A 21,301-nucleotide genomic window follows, 5' to 3' on the forward strand; every position below is an offset into this window, starting at 1 on the left:
ACATCACCCAGCTAGCGAAGAGGCAGGATCAGGATGCAACCCCAGGCAGGGTGACTCTAGTGCCCAGGCGGGACCACATGACAGTCCACCTTAAGCGGTGTCATTAGCAGGCCACAACGCATGGTCCAAAGGCAGGCAGAGGGGTGATGGTAAGGGTTGCGGCATATGTCATCTTTCCAAGCGCTCCGCAAATGCAGGCTATTAGCACAAAGGGCGGCACAGTTGGAACATACAAGTTTAAGACAGAGTTTTGGTAAATTTGGGGTGGGGATCCAGAATCTGTTTAAGGGAAACCCAGGCTGTTGTGGATTTAATCTTCCTATTTTGGAAGTTGCTATCCTAAAGATTAGCTATGGGTGTCAGCCAGTGTTGCATTTGTTTCTTTTCCCGCAGGGAAACATTAAAGATGGTTTGAAGAGTGAATTTTGGTACAAAGTGCCAGTCAGAGCTGTCTTTCTGGCTTGGCTAAAAAGAATCACTTAGAAAGTTCCCAGATGGATATGCTCTACAAAGAACCCATGAGGAGGAGCAGTTATACCTGTTCTATACCTATAACAGAAATACCTGTTCTATAGGATTAGGCTGGCCGGCCCCCACAGACCAACACCATTATGCATGCTTGCAGTCACGCCCTGGTCCTGGTTGCCTTCCCAGCAGAGGCTGTTGGGCACAGTCTTGATTAACTAACCAGCTTGAATAGAATCCAAAGTAGAACCAAAAAACTTAAAAAAAAAAAAAAAAGATCACGTGAAGGGGCAAGAACGCTGGAGTCAGACACATGTGGGTTCAAACCCTTGTTCTGTCACTAACTAGCTGGGTGACGCTGGGAAAAGACCTGACTCTATCTACTTTGGCAGACTCTTCATCTGTCAATCCTACCCTGCAGGGCTGTTGGGATTAAGTAACAGAGTTGTAATGCCTGCAGCCCAGGGCTGACTGTGGACCAGGTACTGGGAACTCCAGAGGGAGTAAGAGGCCCCCTGTTAGTCCAGGTAATGCCAGTTACAGACTCAAGTGAGAAAGGCCAAGCAGACAGAAATCAGTGAAGAACAAACCAAAACCACTTACTCTACCTTCCCCAGTGTGGTAGAGACTTAGTTTATAGATTTACTTTACATGTCAGTCCAGGAAGATACTAAGCTCTTCTCAATCAAGAGCTCGGAAGAACAACGTTTAGAATTCATTAAAAATGAATAAGGAGGGGCTTCCCTGGTGGGGCAGTGGTTGAGAGTCCGCCTGCCGATGCAGGGGACACGGGTTCGTGCCCCGGTCCGGGAGGATTCCACATGCCGCAGAGCGGCTAGGCCTGTGAACCATGGCTGCTGAGCCTGCACGTCCGGAGCCTGTGCTCCGCAACAGGAGAGGCCACAACAGTGAGAGGCCCGCGTACCGCAAAATAAATAAAAATAAAAAAATGAATAGGGCTTCCCTGGTGGTGCAGTGGTTAAGAATCTGCCTGCCAATGCAGGGGACATGGGTTCAAGCCCTGGTCCGGGAAGATCCCACATGCCGCGGAGCAACGAAGCCCGTGCGCCACAACTACTGAGCCTGCGCTCCAGAGCCCATGAGCCACAACTACTGAAGCCCGCATGCCTAGAGCCCGTGCTCCGCAACAAGAGAAGTCACCGCAGTGAGAAGCCCACGCACCGCAACGAACAGCAGCCCCCGCTCACCACACTAGAGAAAGCCCGCGTGCATCAACACAGCCAAAAATTTTAAAAATAAATTTTAAAAAAATGAATAAATTCACACACCAACCAAGAAAGATTCTCATTCAAACTAAAGTTATTTTATAAGTAAAAAGTTGGCTCATTTTCCTGACAGAACTGAGTCACTTAGGAAGAACTGCAGGTGAAAAGGAAGAAGTGAAGATCAAGTTTATGGATCCAAGGGTGGCAATTTTATGTGGATTATCAAAGCAATGATTCCTAAAACTCACAATTTTTTCTCTAAATGAAACTCACACTTTGGGATAGATTTGGTCAGGTAAGGTTAAATAGAGTGCATACTCTGTTACAGAAAATGCTCTCTATAACTGCTCCCATTTAAAGCAAGGATTTTTAATAATCAAGCTTACACACAGCTATAAAATGTAAAACACAGGTAAACATATAGAGCTCCTTTGGCCAGGCACAGCAATTAATAATTACATATACCAAAAGCTCAGTTTAGAAACGCTGGGTCATTCATTAAGCAGCCCTTTCAAAAAACTAATCGAATTGTTTACTTTGACATCCAGGTTGAAAATAACTGCTATGTACTATTACCCAGCTCCCGGTTAACCCAAAGTAGCCATCATAGTTCAGTTTCAGGCCACCAAACACAACTCATGAGGCATCATCTGTCTTTCACAAGGATTATGACCCACTATGAAACATCTAAGATCAGGGCCTGAGGCAGACTATATATCAAAACTGCATATGTGTGTGTGTGTGTGTATATATATATATAATATACATAAAATTCAGTGACTGACCAGGCATACCGAATTCAGCATTATCCTAAGCAGTATCTGTGAAACCACACTTTGGGTGGACACATCTATTTTTTTTCTTAATAACTATTACAAAAAAATCCTTGGGACTTCCCTGGTGGCGCGGTGGTTGAGAGTCCACCTGCCGATGCAGGGGACGCGGGTTCGTGCCCCGGGCCGGGAAGATCCCACATGCCGCGGAGCGGCTGGGCCCGTGGGCCGTGGCCGCTGAGCCTGCGCGTCCGGAGCCTGTGCTCCGCAACGGGAGAGGCCACAGCAGTGACAGGCCCGCGTACCGGAAAAAAAAAAAAAAAAGTGTGCCAAGGTTGTTTGTTTGTTTGTTTTTGCGGTACGCGGGCCTCTCACAGCTGTGGCCTCTCCCGTTGCGGAGCACAGGCTCCGGACGCGCAGGCTCAGCGGCCACGGCCCACGGGCCCAGCCGCTCCGCGGCATGTGGGATCTTCCCGGCCCGGGGCACGAACCCGCGTCCCCTGCATCGGCAGGTGGACTCTCAACCACCGCGCCACCAGGGGAGCCCCTTGGCACACTTTTAAAGTCACACTGTGGACTATGTGTGGACATAAAGCATTTAATAGTGTCTCCTCACTACTCTCACTGTCAACTTCTCCCTGTAAACGTTCTTATTCTTTTCTAAAAGCACTTTCACGTCTCACCAGCAAACACAATCCAACTCCACTCCTTGTCATTACATATTCTTTTTTAATCCTATATCTGCTTTTTCTTTGATCCAATTTCTGGAGGGTCCCCAGGGACTCGACCGGACTACTCCAGAGCAAGCAAAGCGTGGTCTGATGCTAAAAAGGAAGCAAATCTGTGGGACTGTCCCGAAACATTCAAATCTCAAGTTGTGGAATCCAGAGCTGACCTCTGACACACAGTGCCTCAAAGGACAGTTCACCAAAAGCCAAAACCAGAGCCGCGAGGCAGCCTCAGAGCATGCTTAGGTGGGTTACAAATGGCACTGGAAAACAGTGAGGAAGAAAAAAAAAAGTCTTTACACAAAGCACTCGGCATCATTTCCACTAGAGAGATTTAACTGAAAAGGATGATTTCAACACTGGCTGCCCTAACAAATTAGTCTCCAACTGCGACTTCTGCCAAATGCATTTCTCCTCCCTCTAACGCAGAATGTTTTTAAATTAAAACACGAGGGGAAAGTGCAGAAGAGAGAGTCATTTACAGCACTTGGGCCACTTGAAACAACTTTTCGCCAAGGTCTATAATCAAATTATCAAGCTCTTGAAGTCAGTGCTTTATGACGGAAATAAAAGCCCCACTAAAGTATTCCAGGTCCCTTGGCATTTCCACGTCTCTGGGCAGGGCGGCACTGCAGCATTCCCATTCACACTAGCTGATGAAAGAGAACAGATCACAAAGGGCAGATTACAAGGGAGAATGACTCCAACTCCGGTGGGGGAAGGGACAGGCGTGAATGGATTGTAAATAATGTTGCTAAGAAAGGACCACAAATATGGCAACCTCAGATAATCCTCTTGCCAGGAATTCTTCCCATGGGGACTGTTCTTTCTGAACTTTGCTTTCAAGTATGTGAGAAATATGAAAACCTTACTGAATATCTGGAGGTAGCCCTCCCCTGCTGTCTCAACTTGTAGGTCTGTACAAACATTAGGAAAAAATGGCTTTTAAAAATTCCAAATACTTTATTAAAGGAGATGGAATGATAGAGAAAAAGAGGGGATACTGGATGGTATAACAACTGATCACCTCCGTTGGGAGAATATCATTTCTTCATAATCGTTGTCATAAGGCATCTTGTTTAAGGAACATTGAATGGTCTGAATAAGAGTTCATTTCCTTAAGGGGGCCCTTCCTATCCTGTTCAAGGTGCAGACTTCGAACTGAGAGTTATCATCATGATTTCAGACAGACACACACAGATGTTTTTAGCAAATACAACTTTGGGGAAAAGGCTGTTACCGCCTTGAGCAAAACACAGCCACCAAACTATGCCACCCCTGTGATGTTGCCGTCACCATTTCTGGCTACAGGATATCATGCAATGAACGACATGCTGGCTGACACTTCCACTTTGCTAACAGTCACAAGCAGCTCTCTCCGCCGTCCTCAGGACACACACTGTTACCCAAATGATACTGGCAGAGTACAGCAAGCACTCACCCTGCCTGAAACAAACAGGATCGCAGGTCTGAGCGATGCACAGCATCTCCCCCGAATTCGCTCCCATTGACTTGAAATGTCGGCACGCCTCAGGTATCAACATGTGAGAAGAAACCAAAAGCCAAAACCAAAACTCCATCAGTCTCCATTTACTTTTGCTTTAATCCTTTATCTGCTGGAGGAAAAAGCATCCCATACGTTTAGCGATCTATCATTTTAAGTTTAGCCTTCCAATTTGTGAACACCTTGCACAGGTCAAGCATCGACATCCTCAGTCCTTACGCAAGTACCTCTCTAGTCACGTTTTGGGTCTGGTTCCCAGTTTTTCTCTAATGAAAGATACAAGGCTATCATCAAAATGCAAAAAGTATTAAGAAAAACAAGCTATGCCTTTACCACTCCAATCCAGTTTTAACACACACACAAAGGGTTGGGGAGAGAGAGAAAATTAAAAGAAACCTGGCAGAACTCAAACTAGAGGAGTTCTCTGTTTTTGTTCTGTTCCTTTGTTTTTTAAAACGAAAACTTCTGTGCAGGAATCCCCTCAGGGAGCACTGTCCTCTGAGGCCAAGAGGAGCAGCAAGTCCAAGGTGCAACGGAATGACAGCACCATCTGCTTCAGAGTGCTGCGCTAGTCTGTAAGCCACATCCTTATTGCTGTTTCCCAATAGTTTTGTGGCCTTTATATTTCACTTTATTGGGGGGAAGGTGGGAAAGGGGTGAAAAGACCGTGAACCTGGGAATAACAAAAACCCCAAACTCACAACACAGCCCTTAAAGTCTCCTCATTAAGCGCTCTGTTAATAAGGAATGGGTGATTCATGACGTAACAATGCCAACGAGGAGTCTGCAGCACGTGTTTATTTTTTCTGAAGACAGAAAACAGCGTCTGCCCCACCTACAGGATGGGGCTGTCAACTAATCAACACCAAAAGCGATATGCAAAAATGAAACCAGAAACAGCAACACTAAAACTGCCTGACGAGAAATAAGAGTTCTTAGAAAAATCAATTTTAGGGCATTAAACAGCAATTTGAATAAAGGTTTGAAAATCTGTTTGTATTTAAAGTTCTGCAAACCAGTAGCTAAATTTCAGCCTCAATGAGAACCATCAGGTCAAGCACATTACTGCAGGAGGCATGAAAGGTGAATACAGTGAAAACTAAAGATCTCAACTGTCACCTCACTTCCTGCTTGCAGACGAGGCATGAGAGAGTTAAGGTAACTTTGAGAACAGCCGCCCAACCCACCCAGGAAGAATCTGCTTGGCTGTACTGGCTACCTTAATAACACAACCAAAAAAGAATAGTCTTTTCTGGCAGTCAGTCAGTAATTAAATTTTTATACACTCAATTTAAGTTACTGAATGACTTCCCAGGGTTACTGTTTGTATTCTGAAGTTGTTCTTCCTCTTGACACAGTGTTCTGCTTGAAACTTTGCTGTGGATTTGAAGTATCCGACAAAACAGCTTTCAAACACGTTCTACAGGAAACACGGTGAACTGCCTGTCATGAAACCTCACTCACCACAAGTGAGATAAAAAACAAACAGTTAAAGCGTGTTACAACGTTCGTCCATTTTTAGAGAGCGATGTAACCACTGCTCTCCCTGTTTTGAGATATGGGCACCATTTGGTGCAAACCTCAGCATTTTGTTGGAGTTAACAGCAAACTCAACTCCTGCCTGCATTTGACCTTTGGCCAGATCACTCAAATGACATTTCAGCATGGCTCCTGTGGACGGCCGGCAGCAGCTAATCCCTCTAGCTGCGATTACCCCCCTGCTCCACGGGTCTGCAGAGCGCACTCTCTCCACCACTTCAGCCACGAAGTGCTCCGGGCCTGCTGGCGGGGCAGGACGGCCACCAGAGGAAGGGGGCCTGCGCCAGCTCGCCACACTCGGCTCTGCGTGGGTCTCTGTCCTGTTCCCAAAGACCTAGCCCACCTTCCGAAAGCTCGTCCAGAACTGGGCCCCGGGCCAAGTCCAGCCTCGGAAAACTGCCTCGGAAAACTTACCCGGTGGAGCTTTCAGCCCCCGTGCGGAGGAAGGGCTGTTCTGAAGAGGCTTCTTGTTACCTTCCATTCACATAATTTGGTTGTGCTTCATTGCACACTTGCTACTGCAGGCTTGCATCATGATTTGAGTCTGCCCACCAACTCCAAATATGCTCCATGTTTGGTCTTATGTAACATTTGCTACTACTGTAAAAAGCACTTGAATTACAAAGGTCCTGGCAGATCAACAGAAAACAAGGGGTGGAGTCTAATTTCATCTAATATGGTCATACAAGGCGTCCTGGCTGGTGTAAATGAATCCTTCTCTTTGAAAGGCAGCTGGCCAAAACTGAGGGCGATGGAATTTATAAATTTAACCTGCTAGAATTAGAATGTAAATTACTCACACCTGATTTTCCTGAGTGAGTAAAATGACAACTATTACCAGGTATATTAGAAAATGTACTTGATTCGTTATATATCTACACTTTAAGCCTGGACAAACCTACAAGTTTTAATGTTATACATTTTTACAAATATCAGCAGTCTTTCTCCACATTCTATTTCCCCACGATCTATACTTTAAAACAACAGAAGTCTGTTATACCTAAGCACACTTTTCCTTAAATCTAGTTAAGAAAAATCTTAACCCATTTTCTGTGCATGTTTGTAAAACAGTCTAATTTCAGAAAAAATATACACCTTATTGTCCAGAGTTCAACCACTGGATGACCGACTAAAGCTGGGGAACTTTTAGACTTTTAATCCCAAAACTTCTCTAAGTGGCTCTTTGTAAACCAGGCCTTCCTGGTTTAGCTGTTTGTCTGTCTTCAGCCCTATTACACTCCCTGCGTCACTACTCCCCAATCTTGTCAATCGCCAAATCTTACTATCAAATAGACGTGGAAAAAAGCAGCCAACAGATCTGAATTTTATGATAATAAAGGCTGCACACATAAACAGACTCAGATGCCTGATAGTTCAGAATGAACACTTTTAAATGTCAAAAGGAGGGGGTAAATTCCTCTACAAAATACCATCACCCAACACAGACTATTTGGCACAAAGTCATGAATTACATGTGTGGAAAAGATTTGGCCTGGAAGGGGTGGTAAAGAGTTGTGAGGCATAGGAAATGGCTTCTATTAGACCAGACACAAATTCTACATTTACTGTAAAACAAAAGAGTAGTAGCCACACTGCTTTATTTTCACAGCAAGCATTCAGACCCTAACCACAGCAGCAATATTAAGATCTAGAGGGCTTTCTGAAACCCTCCCCCGACCCCCCACCAGATTTCCGGTTCAAACAATGCAAAACTATGGTGGTTCTTAAAAGACAGAAGAACACAAGGAAAGAGCCATCAGCGGTCCTAGAAGCACAGGATGAGCAAATCTTTCCAAAGTTAATTAGCAAAAATAAGACATTTAGGTTAACTCACTGACGGGTTTCTTAAGCTAGCAGGAGAAAAAAAAATTCTATTGCCATACTACCTGATTGCAGAAAGTTTTTTAGCATCATTCCCTGCATCCACCTGCCCTCGCCCTCGCCAAGGGGGAGCTGAGGAGTCTCCCTGACACCATCAATGGCAGAACTGAACTGGGATAAGAGGACCTGACTCAGACTAAGCCTCAGCTCCACATCACTGCACCCCTCAGCCTGGACACCAGACTCCTTGCCAGTCTCCCAGCACAAACGCTTGCCTTTCTAATGTTCCCTTTTGTAGATGGTGATGGTGCTAGTGGGGAAAACAATCCTTACGAGAACCAGCCAACCCAAGACAATTTTGGAAACAACGTCTTTCTGTAACCTGGAGGAACTTCAGGATGAGCTTCAGCAAATCTTCGTAAATGCTACAAACATACGTCTACACTTAATTTCATATATAAACAAGAAAGAAACAGTCCGAATTTATCTTTAAGATCTATATCAAAGAAGGGATGAATGATAGTGCAAACCAGAAAAATTAAAATTTGTACAATAAGAATAAAAACAAATACACAACAACTGGGCATATAAAGCTCAGACTGAACTTTTAAACACATACCGCTCTTAATACCCTGAGTAAAATACTTAACCAAATACCACCCTGTTCTGCTTGGAAAGCATTATTACTATTTTCTTCAAACCACTTCTCAATATCCTATCCAAATAAAGTTTATATTGATATTAAATCTCCCAATGATGGCTCATATTTCAGTGCCTAGGTCTGGGGACATGGTCACATTTCTTTTTTCTCATGAAAAAATAAACAGACTACAGACTAAAAAAAGACTACGGACTAAAATACCACTTTAATAGAATAACATCCATGCCTTACAGACCAAAAATTATAGGTATTGGCTGTGGTGTGGATGGTGTGCACTCATCAATTTTACTCTGGTTGCACAAAGGGAGTCCTGAACTGACACAAATTCTTCTGTGAATTAGCCCGCTCCCAGCAAACAAGCAAACCGGCAGCAGCTAGGAGGGGCCACGAGGGCTTGGGTTTGGCCACAGCCTCAGCACTTTTAGTTGTGTAGCCTTGGGCAAGAGACTTCTGTCCCTCAGGGTCTGTGCCCTCCCCTGAGAAGCAGTAATACTGCCTCCTCTAACAGGGCCTCGGTGAGGAGTAAAGGAGGTGACACATGTAATGCAGTGCCCAGCACGTCTTAAATGCTCGATAAGTGTCAGCTATTACGATGAGAAAGAAGGAGAAACTGGATGGTGGACATCATTCAAAACAAAGGAAGACCAAAAGAAAGACAGCGGTTTCTGTTACAGAAACTAGTGAGGTCCCCAACACATCTTGGGATTTCCTAAATCCACACCTGAGAAGCCAGCAGAGGTGTCATTTGGTGTTCTGCAGGACAACAAACAAGCTGTTGGCAGTTGGGAAATCCTGTGTTCCTGTCACCAGCGGCAGCCAGTTCTCCAGCTTACAGCAAGCAGCACAAGCCTCCACTCACTCCACTTCACTGTCTCAGCAGGCCGGGCCGAGTTATAATTGGCCTTAATTGGCACTTACAGGAGCTTTAACATTCCTCACCTGCTGCCAAGGAGCACTTGAAAGGGGGAGAAAGTATTTTCAAACTTGGAAATACCAAGCAATTCATTCAGCTGTGGGCCGGGAAGCCTGCTATCCAGAATCAGATTAGCTTCACCCAGAAATGCTGCTATGTTATTATCCAGTGCTCATTAGGTGCTCACACAGGATTAGGAGAGGTGGGAGATGAAGTTTAAAAGGGGATAATTCACCTTGGGGGCTAACAGCACGCAGCAGCCTCCCTCTGGCTGGCATCGTCTGATCTGTTTGGTGGACACTTCTTCAGGGCTCAGCCACACTTCGTGTGTGTGTCCCTTTTCAGCTGTTCAGATTGTTCAAAGGCAGGCAAATAAAGTATAACCTCACAGCCTCATTTACATAGGCTTTGTGTGAACCACAGTCTGACCTCGGCCCAGTCATTATTTGATACACAAAGTGAACACTGTTAAAAGGTGACCAATCACACCAAATTCAAGGAGGATAATGAGATCAGAAATAAAACTGGCCATAGTTTTTCACTGGCCCCGCAACTGATCCCAACAGAAATTACTGTCTTCTAGAAGACTACACATTTTGCAGAGAGGAATCTCAGCCTAACAGAACTAGATTTCTTCCCTAAGACAAATTCCATACAGAATGAATAGAAATCTCCCACAAGTGCCAGGAAAACTGCCTATAATTGTTTAAACGAATATTTTAAAAATCATCACTCATTTTGAAAGATCTCTTTGCCTCGTATCATTACTCAAACTATCACTCAAACTCAGAAGACACATGCTACACTGGTAGTAAACAAAAGTTTGCACTTGTTTGCGAAACTGACTTCAAAGTCAAATTACAATTAATCACACTTGTGCATATGCGTGTAAAACACTGTAAGAGGCTTTAGAAAAATAAGAAATGGAAGTTTAGAAAAATAAATAAAACACCTACTCCTGATGGTGATACTGTCATACGTGGCTAGTAGAGAGCCTTTTTGGAAAACAACATAGTAGCAGCTATTAACAATGCAAATAAATACCCTTTTTGATCCCAGAATCCTTTCCTGAGACTCTATCCCATAGAAACAAAACCACCAGCAGTTAAGGACTTATGTAGCAGGGTGGCTACTGCTGCTTTGTTCATAGAGGCAAAAAGCAGGAGACAAAGTGAATGTCCACAGACAGAGGGTCTGGCTGAGGAAGCTACCGCACAGCCGCACCTTAAAAAGGGGATTAGTATTATCTTGGGATGTGAGTGGATCTCCATGTTGTATTGCTGAGTGGAAAAGAAGCAGAAGTATGCATAACAGGATCCCTTTTTTTTTTCTTTTTTTGGGTAAAACTATGACCAGTAGCCCCTGCTAATGAAACATGGGATTACATGTGTCTGTAAAGAGTTATGAGCATGAGAAAAAATATAGAATGATGTATACTAAGTTACATACTAAGAATGTATCTAGTTATATAGATGGATTACAGAGTGGAGGACCGTTACAGTTGGAGAAGGTGGGGAGTGAACGCCAAAGAAACAAGAAAGATGGGTGACTAATAAGAAAATAAATAAATAAATAAACATTAAAAAAAACAAGAAAGAAGTAGGCTGAACTGAAAATAGCATGTTTGAGATTACTACATTTGTGTATCTATGTAAGTATATATGGCGGATGTATGCATCTCATATATTCCCATATCAATCAAAAAATCCACTAAGAAACTCACTTGAGTTTTTGTTACAAAAAATGCACTGTGAAGAAAGTGGAAGAAAAATTTAAACAGTATGAAATTCTGGTATTACATCAAAGCACTTTATCCTGACTGTGGAACCCATTTCATTTGTTTGGCTACACAGACTGAGAGTCTAGTAACACAACTGAGCACAGTAAGAATAACATAGAAAAAGGCCTATTAGCCACTCTTGCGAAACAACACCTGAATTTTCTAAAGCTCACTACAAATCTTCTATAGTAGGAGTTTCAGCAATCTTTTTAAAATATCAAGCATAAGAAGTAATGAAACAAATTTCACACTGGAGTTTTTCACCCTAGGAGACTACAGATCAAGAACTATATCATGTGTGATTAGGGGCTGATGGCTTGTATTTTAAATTGAGGTAATTACCTTCCTCCATTTCTCTTTTTATTAACTTTCAAACACACAAGAGGAAAACGTATACAATTGCTTTGACGTTCAAATTGAGAACTGTTGTCTTAAAAACAGAATAGAGAAGTAAACCTAAAGACTGGAATTTCTATACACACAATAAGGAATGAGGAAGGAAACAGATATATTTAGCCATTGCCCCCTCCCCCAAACCAGTTTTAGGGGTTTGAACTAGCATGTGCGTGGGAGGAACTACCCCAGCCAGGTAGTAAGTAGGTGCTACTGCATATCCAAGCGATAAAAACTCCCTCTTCTGGTCAGATATAAGACCACAGCTTAACGGGGTTGACATAGCAGGTGTATGTGTATCTTAACTAGCCAACCCACAAATTAGCCTTGTGAAATGATTGTCAGGAAAAACATCTTTCAGCAAATATAACTAAAATATGGATTTATATCCTGAAATGTCCCCTTTAAAATCTGAAGCACATCCATCCTAATAATTTCTGTATGTAGCAGACAAGAGTAGCACAGGCGAACATTAACAATTTTTATTGAATGACTGATGCTGCTGGAAACTCACATTTTCACTGCCTCATTCTGGTGACACAAATCAGACCTGTTGAAGTAGTTCATTCAATCACAGTAGCACTAACCTGGAGGGCAGCTCTGACCAGCCTCCAGGTGGAAAATCAATACACTGACATACTGACAGACATTCCCAAAGAAGAATGGGTTTAGGGCTTCCCTGGTGGCGCAGTGGTTGGGGGTCCACCTGCCGATGCAGGGGACACGGGTTCGTGTCCCGGTCCGGGAGGATCCCACGTGCCACGGAGCGGCTGTGCCCATGAGCCATGGCCACTGAGCCTGCACGTCCAGAGCCTGTGCTCCGCAACGGGAGAGGCCACAACAGTGAGAGGCCCGCGTACCGCAAAAAAAAAAAAAAGAAAAGAAAAAAAAGAATGGGTTTAAAGCGCTGCACGTGATAATGTAGCACTAACAATTTATATGTCCACCAATAGGGGACAGGTTAAATTAAGTACATTAAGAAAGTGGAATAATAGGCAATCTTTAAAAAGAAGGAAGTAATGTGCATTAACATGGAAAAATAAGCTAGATCACTAAGTTTAAAAAAGTGAACTTATAATAAGTCTAATTTTCCATGTGTGTGAGAAAACAAGAAATACACAGCTAAATATTCCTTTGTCCAGGGTCTAGAAACATCCCAAGAGTTTATGTCAACCTGTACCCCTGAAAGGTTAAGATGGAGATTTACTTATTCTGACCGCATATTTAACCTCTTGCTGATGGTTACTGTTTTTCTTTCACAATGTGCATTACTATGTTAATAATGAAAAAATCAAATACATGTGTTTTTCCTTTTTAATCAATAAGTTTCTATTACCCAAATGAGAGCATCCCTTTGTTTCCTGGCTTACATGACTAAATTACTGTTCCACTAAAAAAAAAAAACCAAAAAAGACAAAACCAACAAAAACCCAAAAGAATAAATGACCCCAAAGTTTGGCATCACTGCAATAACTATTTTCTATCCCCACAATCTCTAGAAAATGTCTAAAGACTGAATGAATATAATACATCAAAGGCTTTTCATTCAGGTCAGTACACCTCATTAAAACAAAACAAACAAACAAAAGCCCGTATACAAATTGAAAGAACAACCCCATGATCTACAAGCTAAGTAAATCCATCCAGCTGCTGAGGCCAAAGCCCCAAGAGCCATTTCTCATCCCTTCTTCTCCCGTATCACTCAATCCCAGTCCATCAGCCACCCCTGCTGGCCTTCTACTTCTGTGCTGATTCCCAGTCTATCCGCATCTCTCTGCCTCTGCTGCTACCACCTTCAACTTAAGCTTTCTCTCCAAATCCCACCCTCACCTGGACTAGTGCAATACAGCCCACTAACCGTCTCCCTGCTTCCGCTCTTGCCCTCTATGTTCCTCAGAGCAACCATGAATCACATCAAGACACTTCCTTGCTCAAAATCCTCCAGTGACTCTGCATGGCCTGCATTGGCCAAGCCTGGTTCCTTCCATCTGGCGCCAGCACCCCTTTCTCCAACCTCAACCTGGACCCCTCTCCTCCCTGCACACTGTTTTTCTACCTCCTCACTGGCCTCTCTGCCAAGGTCATTCCCTCCCACAGGATCTTTGCACCTGCTATTTTCTCTTTGTGGAACACTGCTCCTCCAGATCGTCAAATGGCTAGCTCTTTTTCATCACTGACCTTACGCATCAACTCCTCAGAGCGGCTTTCTTTTGACTAGCCTTACCAGAAGTGCCTTGCCCCAGTTATTCTCTCACACTATCCCAAGCCTTTATTACTACCTGAAATCATCTTATTTTACTTGATTTCATCTTTCTACCCTAGAAAGATTTCTATCTTTCATCGCTCTACCCTCCCTAAGCTGCATGAAATCAAAGACACTGCTTTCCTAGTTCAGTGGAGAGCAATGCCTAGACAGGAGGTACTCAATAAATACTTGTTAAATGTGAATGATATTATTCATTTCCAGTTTATGATTTTAAAAAAAACCCAAAGGCACAGACATTAATAAAGGCCCAGATTTCAGTATAAAGGAAAATCAATACATTTTATAACTAGCAATTAAAATGCTGCTCCTACAAATAACACCATTTTAAATGTACTTGCTTTTGTATTACTAAGAAAAAAAAGATAAAATTACATTGATCCTTTATCTGATGCTGCTGAAGTTATCTGAAATTTTTAATTAGCACTATTTGGCTTGCGGTAAAGAAGAACTGAATTCACTGCATTAATTTCACATCATGCTGTTCAGTGACAAGAAGCTTAGATCAAATAGTTAACTTGGAATTTCCTTCGAGAATTAAACTAACGTCTACCCTGACATTGCTCACGTTTTGATGTGCCTGCTCTGGTTTGCTCCCTTCCCTGGCTCAGCCCCCGACTGCTGGAGAAAGGCCTGGCGTGTGTCTTTGAAGTAAAAGAGTGAAGTATTTTTGGCTCTGCAACAAATTTCAATCTTTATACTGACTGCAGAAATATGCCAACCAATTCTCTAAAGAAGCTGGAAAATGTTATGAGGCTGTAACAAAAAGAGGAGTAGCTTGGCTTTGGATAACTACTATGATTTAGGGTTAAATAAAGTAGAACGGGCTGAAGAGAAATCCAATGACTATGCTAAATCAAATATCTACCTACTACCATTACGTCTTCAAATTACTAAATGTCCTCTCTGAGGTAATGGCTTTACAATGCTGACCCAGCCACTCTAAGCAAACTTAAAATTCTACCTGAACTAGAACATCTGTCATTAATGACAGTTTTGTGACATGTGGAATTCATTACATCTACTCTAGATTTTCTTTTAACTCTATACATCCTTATTATATGCAAAAGAAACAGATGTAAGGAGACAGAAAACCCAGCCTCGGACATTTTATCTGTGTGAATGAAATTTAATTTAGGAGTTTGATCCGTAAACTGGGAATAAAACCATCCATTCAGTGGGTTGCTAAGAACAAGAAATAAGATAATACGTGCAAAAACACTTTGTGAATCAAGTACAAATTATCATTAGCCTGTGGGCTTTTAAATGAATGCCAATCCTAAAAAGATTAAGTATCACTGAAAGTTTCAAAGTAGAATAAGAACCAGATTATAAGAATGTAGAGGCCAAATTTAGCTAACAACTGGAGAGAAAAAAGAAACATTTTTTTCTTTATCCAAAATCAAAGTTACTTAATAACCAAATAAAACAACTCATTCAAAATACCTGAATATGTTACTTTCCATGTCTAAGTCAATCAGATGACAAGAGGGAGAGGGTGTTCTTTATTAAACAGCAAAACCTCTGCTCTGTGATGCAGATTAACTTAATTATGTGATGGCAATCATTGGTCACAACTATGTGAAATTGTTGTCAACAATGGGATCGGCATTTTTACCAGAAACAGCCCACGGGATCTCATAGAGTAAGATTCATTTTGCTCTCACACTGACCGTCTTTGAAACCAATTAATTAGCTCAAAAAAGTATGAGTAATTTCTGTTTACTCGTCCTCTGCTGAAAATGACATTTTAGAAAAATATAATTTATCCTGGCACCTAAAAGAATCCAATCCACCTCAGTGCACTTTAAGGAACGTTAAGTCCAAGCAATACATGTGGCTGTTAATTTTACAGGATTTGTAGTATCTGCAAGCGGAGAAAGCTCTCAGATTGCAGAGGTGTTTCTGCTAAAGGTACCTTCACAAAGTTATGAAAAAGCCATATTTATGACATCCCCATCTGTGAAGCAAGGTCTGAGAGAGGGGCAGATGTTTTACACCGAGCCCAGACTCCCACCCCACTTACAGCAATGGGACGGCACGCAACACGTGATACCGATGGATAAATGGCAAAGGGTATTTAACTGTGATCCTTTTGCAGATCAACATGAGATCTGAGAATACTGCTCGGTAAGGCATTTCCTAGGCTAGGGTTGGCCTCAGGAGACAGCTCCCTGAACATCAGAGGAAACCAAATCCAACAGCTTGAGCTGGTGTTTCCCCAAACATGGAGTAGGTTATCACTCTTCAACATTAATAACATTAAATCTCAAGTGAAAACTTACTCCCTTTCCAAATCTCTTTCAAGTCTTCTGGTAACATCACGCTACTCTGTGGATGACACTTGCCTAAAACGTGCTAGTCGTGCTTTTAACTAAGAGAGCAGGCTTCAAGGTTCAGTGATGGCATTGGCAAGAGCAGCAACAAAGGATTTAATCTTTTCACTGTGTTTATTTTCACACTTACCATCTATGGCAAAGAAGAGTAGTTTTCCCGTTGATGATTCTAGTAAGGTTTTCTTTGTGGAAGATTTATTTAAATAGAAGTGGTTTGATTTAAAGAAAAAATATTAAGTGGCATTAAATAAGCAAATCATAAAGATGGAACTCGGTGGATCGAAATTGGGAAAAGGTAGCAGAGGTACATGTGCTCAGGGACTCCGGGCTGAGCCACAAGGTGAAAAAGTAGGTCACCCTAACTCATCAGAGGCAAAATACTTCAACAGCTGACATTCGAGCAGGTTTCAATTAATTATAGAGATGCTAAACGTAGCACCTGTCCAAGCTGAATTAACATCACTCATTTATTTCACCTAGGTAAGATCAGCCTATGTCTGCCTAAGAGAGAAATTATCGTAGTCTTCACAAGGAAATTCAAAGAGAAGCGGCAGAGCACAGAGCAGTGCAAACACACAGCTTCTCAGAATCACCTGCGAGGCTCTTTCAACACAGAACCCCACAGGCCCCCCACAAGTCATCAGCTGATCCTACCTGTTCAGATCCAGAGTAAAGGCATGTAAACAGGAATACAAAGTTTACAAAGTTTACTTTGTAATACAAAGTAAACAAAGTTTACGCTATTCAGTAGCCAGTTTAGGACCAACACACTTATTACTGAATGATCAACTCAGATTCCCAACTTGGTTCACCACCTCAAAAGAAAGGTGCTTCTGGCCATAGGGAATGTCACCATCTCAGCCCTCTTTCATATGTAAAGTTTTAGAGGCAAATGTGAGACTTCTAGCAAATAATACAGAAAGTTAAAAATCAGTTAAAAAAAAGCAGGGGCCTCCTTTCATGCCATCCTTGCTAGACTCAACGAATCTCGGAGTGCTGATCTGCGCCAGTCACTATGCCAAGCACAGGAATACAAAGCAGCAGCCCCTACCGAGTGAGGGGATCTGCTGTGAGCATAATGCATCCTGGCCAGCTTGTGGGCCAGAATCAGCCTAGGGAGCTGTGTGGAATGCAGATTCCTGGGTGCTATCCCCGGCGACTCCCAGCCAGCTAGTCTGCAGTGGACTGTAGGAAGGGGCCACTTAGGAAGCTCCCCTTTGATGTGGAGGCACAGCAGGTTTGGGATCCACTGATTCAATTATATTTTTAAATCTGAAAATTAGCAGGAAGAAACATCTCACTCCTAAAAATACTGAATAACTGAAGAGAAATATGAGGCAGCCTGGACTATTTCAAAACATTAAAACAAAGCATGGTATTACTATGCAGTTTCCAAGAAAGAAAGCCATCTATACTACAAGAACAGTCAGACTATGAAACTAGAAATGCCAAAATGACACTACAATCACTCACCATCATTGCTCCAATGGAAATCCTGGTTAATAGTCAACTCCCAAAGAGGCAGCTCGGCTAGCAAAAGAGTACTGGCACACTCCACAGATATTACACTGCAGGTGTGGTTCAAGACCACCGCAATAAAGTGAATATCGCAATAAAGCAGGTCACACGAATTCTTTGGTTTCCCAATACTTAGTTATGTTTACACTATACCGTAGCCCATTAAGTGTGCAATAGCATTATGACTTGAAAGAATGTATATACCTTAATTTAAAAATACTTTATTTAAAAAAAAACCCTTTATTTCTAAAAAATGCTAACCATCATCTGAGCCTTTAGCAAGTTGTAGTCCCAACAATAATCACTGATCAAAGATCATGATAACAAACATAGTAACAAAGAAAAAGTATGAAATGTTTCAAGAATTCCCAAAATGTGACACAGAGACATGAAGCCAGCAAATGCTACTGGAAAAACGGCACCAACAAATGTGCTTGATGCAGGGTTGCCCCCAACTTTCAATTTGTAAAAGACGCACTATCTGCGAAGAACAATAAATCAAAGCACAAGAAGTGAGGTATGTCTGTAGGTCTCTCGCTACTATGGGTAATAACCTCCTCACCAATTCAGAATAACATTTACCACCAACATGAACTGAGTTATAAGCCTTGCTGCCATTGTAGCTCCCTCCCTGTCACTGCCAGGCAGCAGTGGTTTTAAAGGAACCGCCTGCTGAATTTTGTAGCAACTGCTCATTTGTTCATAAAAGTCACAGATGAATATCAGTAATACATGAATTCACAGAAGACTGCCCACCCACACATTTTCACCAATTTCATCAAAAGATAAGACAGGGCTTCCCTGGTGGCTCAGTGGTTGAGAGTCCGCCTGCCGATGGCAGGAGACACGGGTTCGTGCCCCGGTCCGGGAAGATCCCACATGCCGCGGAGCGGCTGAGCCCGTGAGCCATGGCCGCTGAGCCTGCGGGTCCGGAGCCTGTGCTCCGCAACGGGAGAGGCCACAACAGTGAGAGGCCCGCGTACCGCAAAAAAAAAAAAGATAAGACAGTAGAATCTCTCCTTTAGCAGGTATGAGTTCTTCCTAATATAGTCATAAACAGATTGTAGAAATTTCTTCAATTTCAAAAACATTTTTGGTCTTTTGGTGTTAACTCTGGAAAACAAACATGTAGTGATAAGCCTTCTGGAATGACAACAAAGAAGAACGGGTTCCAAATACTTCTTCCTGTTACAGCCCCTCACCCCAAACACAGAAGAGACACTGGCAACATTGGGAATGGTTCTTGGTCCTGGTCCCCTGACTGCCTCTCCTTTCCAGGTGAGTAAGATGTTACTCCCAAACCAGCCGAGAGCCATCACATGGTGCCTTCCTCCACTGCGTGGAGTTGCCCCCAAGCCCACACAACTATCCATCTCCCAACCTCCTGTTTTTTCCATCAGCCTTCTCCTTGGCTGCTGCTCCCAAAGAGGGACCTCCTTCTACACTTCCCAGCTGAATCCCTCTCTCAGCACCTGACCCTCATCCTTCTGCCAGACTCTCTTCTTTCTTACAGCTTTAAATTTCCCTTGCCACAAGAGGGTCCAAAGTCCCCACCCAGGGGCCTTTATCAGTTGCATTTCCTGCCTGGCTGACAAAAGGCACTGGATTATGTATGTAAATCCTGCATTCACACCACACCTTCTTCTACTTTGGAAGTTACCACGATTGCTTTGTCACTGAACAAGTACCTTATTAGCAGACACTGTGTATGCTACATATTGGTAGATAAAAAGAGCAGAAATATGATTTTAAGACACTCCTTCCCCTCACCCACACCCCGCCCCCAATACACAGACATTCTATGAGAGAGACAGAGGAAGAGAAATAAAATCATCTCCATGAAACGTGCTGTATGTAACTGAGTGAAGTGCTTCTGGAAGAGGGGACCAAAAGGGCCCCCTTCTGCCTCAGGAAGTCCTGCAAGAGGTAACACCTTTAAGTGGGCCTTGGTACAAACAGCAGCTGTTTTCACACTCCTTTCTAATCCACTTTGCCCATTCTCTAGAGCATCACTAAGTCACATCACTCAGGTGCTAAAAAACCTGCAATAGGTCCCCACCGACATATCAAGGCCAGGGGTGTCTGATGGCACTGAGTCTCTCTGAGCAGCCCCAGCCTGCCTTTGCACACAGCTTTTCCACACATGGGTACACCAGCTCCGGCCAATGGAGACTCCGTGGAGTACATTCCAGACAGCCTGGAATTTCCTGCCTCTGCACTTGCTCCCATCATCCCTGCTGCCAACCTGGAGCCACCAAACATGGCTGTTCAGTGCACAAGCTGTGCAGCTGTATGTGGCAGCCCTGTCCATCCATCAAAACACTTCCAACTTTAGGGTATTATAGTTGATTTTTTTAAAGTATTTTCTGCATTTTCCACAATGGACATGTATGTATTACACACCTAAAAACTGACGGGAAAAAATGTGCACATGGGAAAAACAATCCATTCTGCTCTTCCGAATAGCCTAATGTGAAGGCTGTTTCCTTTAAGAAGCCTGCTCTGAGTTACTGTGCGAGAAGCAATCTGTGCCCCTCCTCATTCTTAAGAACTTGGACTGTTTTACGACTTTCGCCACATCCTCCTGTATCTACGGCTGTACCCTTTTTTCTCTCTCATACCTATCAACTGTCAGGCACTGCATGAGGGGCTTCACCATGCTGTTTCACTTCATCCTCTCTGGAAACCAGTGAGGTTGCTATTACTGTCCCCACATTATAACAAAGGAAGCCAAGGTTGGAAAAACTTGCTCAAGACAAAGAACTAACCTATGGTTCTTGCAAGTTTAGATTTAAATCCAGTCTAGTCTGGCTTCAGAATCCTTAACTCCAAAATACTTGGCAACTAACTGCCTTTTCTGATACTGGCCACTTAAGAGTCTTCAGCAAGGAGACAGTATCTTATTCAGCTTTGTACTCACTCTGGTGCCTACTCCCAGGCCTCACTGAGAACCACAAACTCAAAGAACTTTTTATAATTACAAAAAAGATTCCTTGGGGTAAGAGGTGGGATGTTGATTATGACACTGTGACTCTTACAACTGCATCCAGCCCGACAGAAAGCCCTGTAGGTTCAAAGCTAGCTAGGCTGTGTCCCCAGCTCTACTCCCCCACTTAGCCTTAGTCTATTATCATCTTCACCTCTGAACCATTCTCCCTGCTTCTACCCTTCTCCCACAGTCTACACTCAGCAAGTCAACCAGTGAGATGGTCCTGTGTTACTCCCTTACATAAACTTTCCAATGCCCCCAAGCGGCTTCTTCCTCTGGCCTACAAGCCTGTACATGAACAGGGTCCTGGTTCAAAAGGTCTGACTTCCCAAGTCTCTACTTCCCTCACCAACTTCACTAGCCTTCTTCAAGTCTGGGCACTGGCTCTTCCC

General features: G+C 43.1%; 1 protein-coding gene across 1 annotated transcript in view; it reads right to left on the reverse strand.

The window, feature by feature from the left end:
- ATXN7 (ataxin 7) overlaps positions 1-21,301 on the reverse strand; it is a 127,348-nt gene that overhangs the window by 25,819 nt on the left and 80,228 nt on the right.

This window comes from Globicephala melas, chromosome 11, assembly GCF_963455315.2.
Source record: "Globicephala melas chromosome 11, mGloMel1.2, whole genome shotgun sequence".
Classification (NCBI taxonomy): domain Eukaryota; kingdom Metazoa; phylum Chordata; class Mammalia; order Artiodactyla; family Delphinidae; genus Globicephala; species Globicephala melas.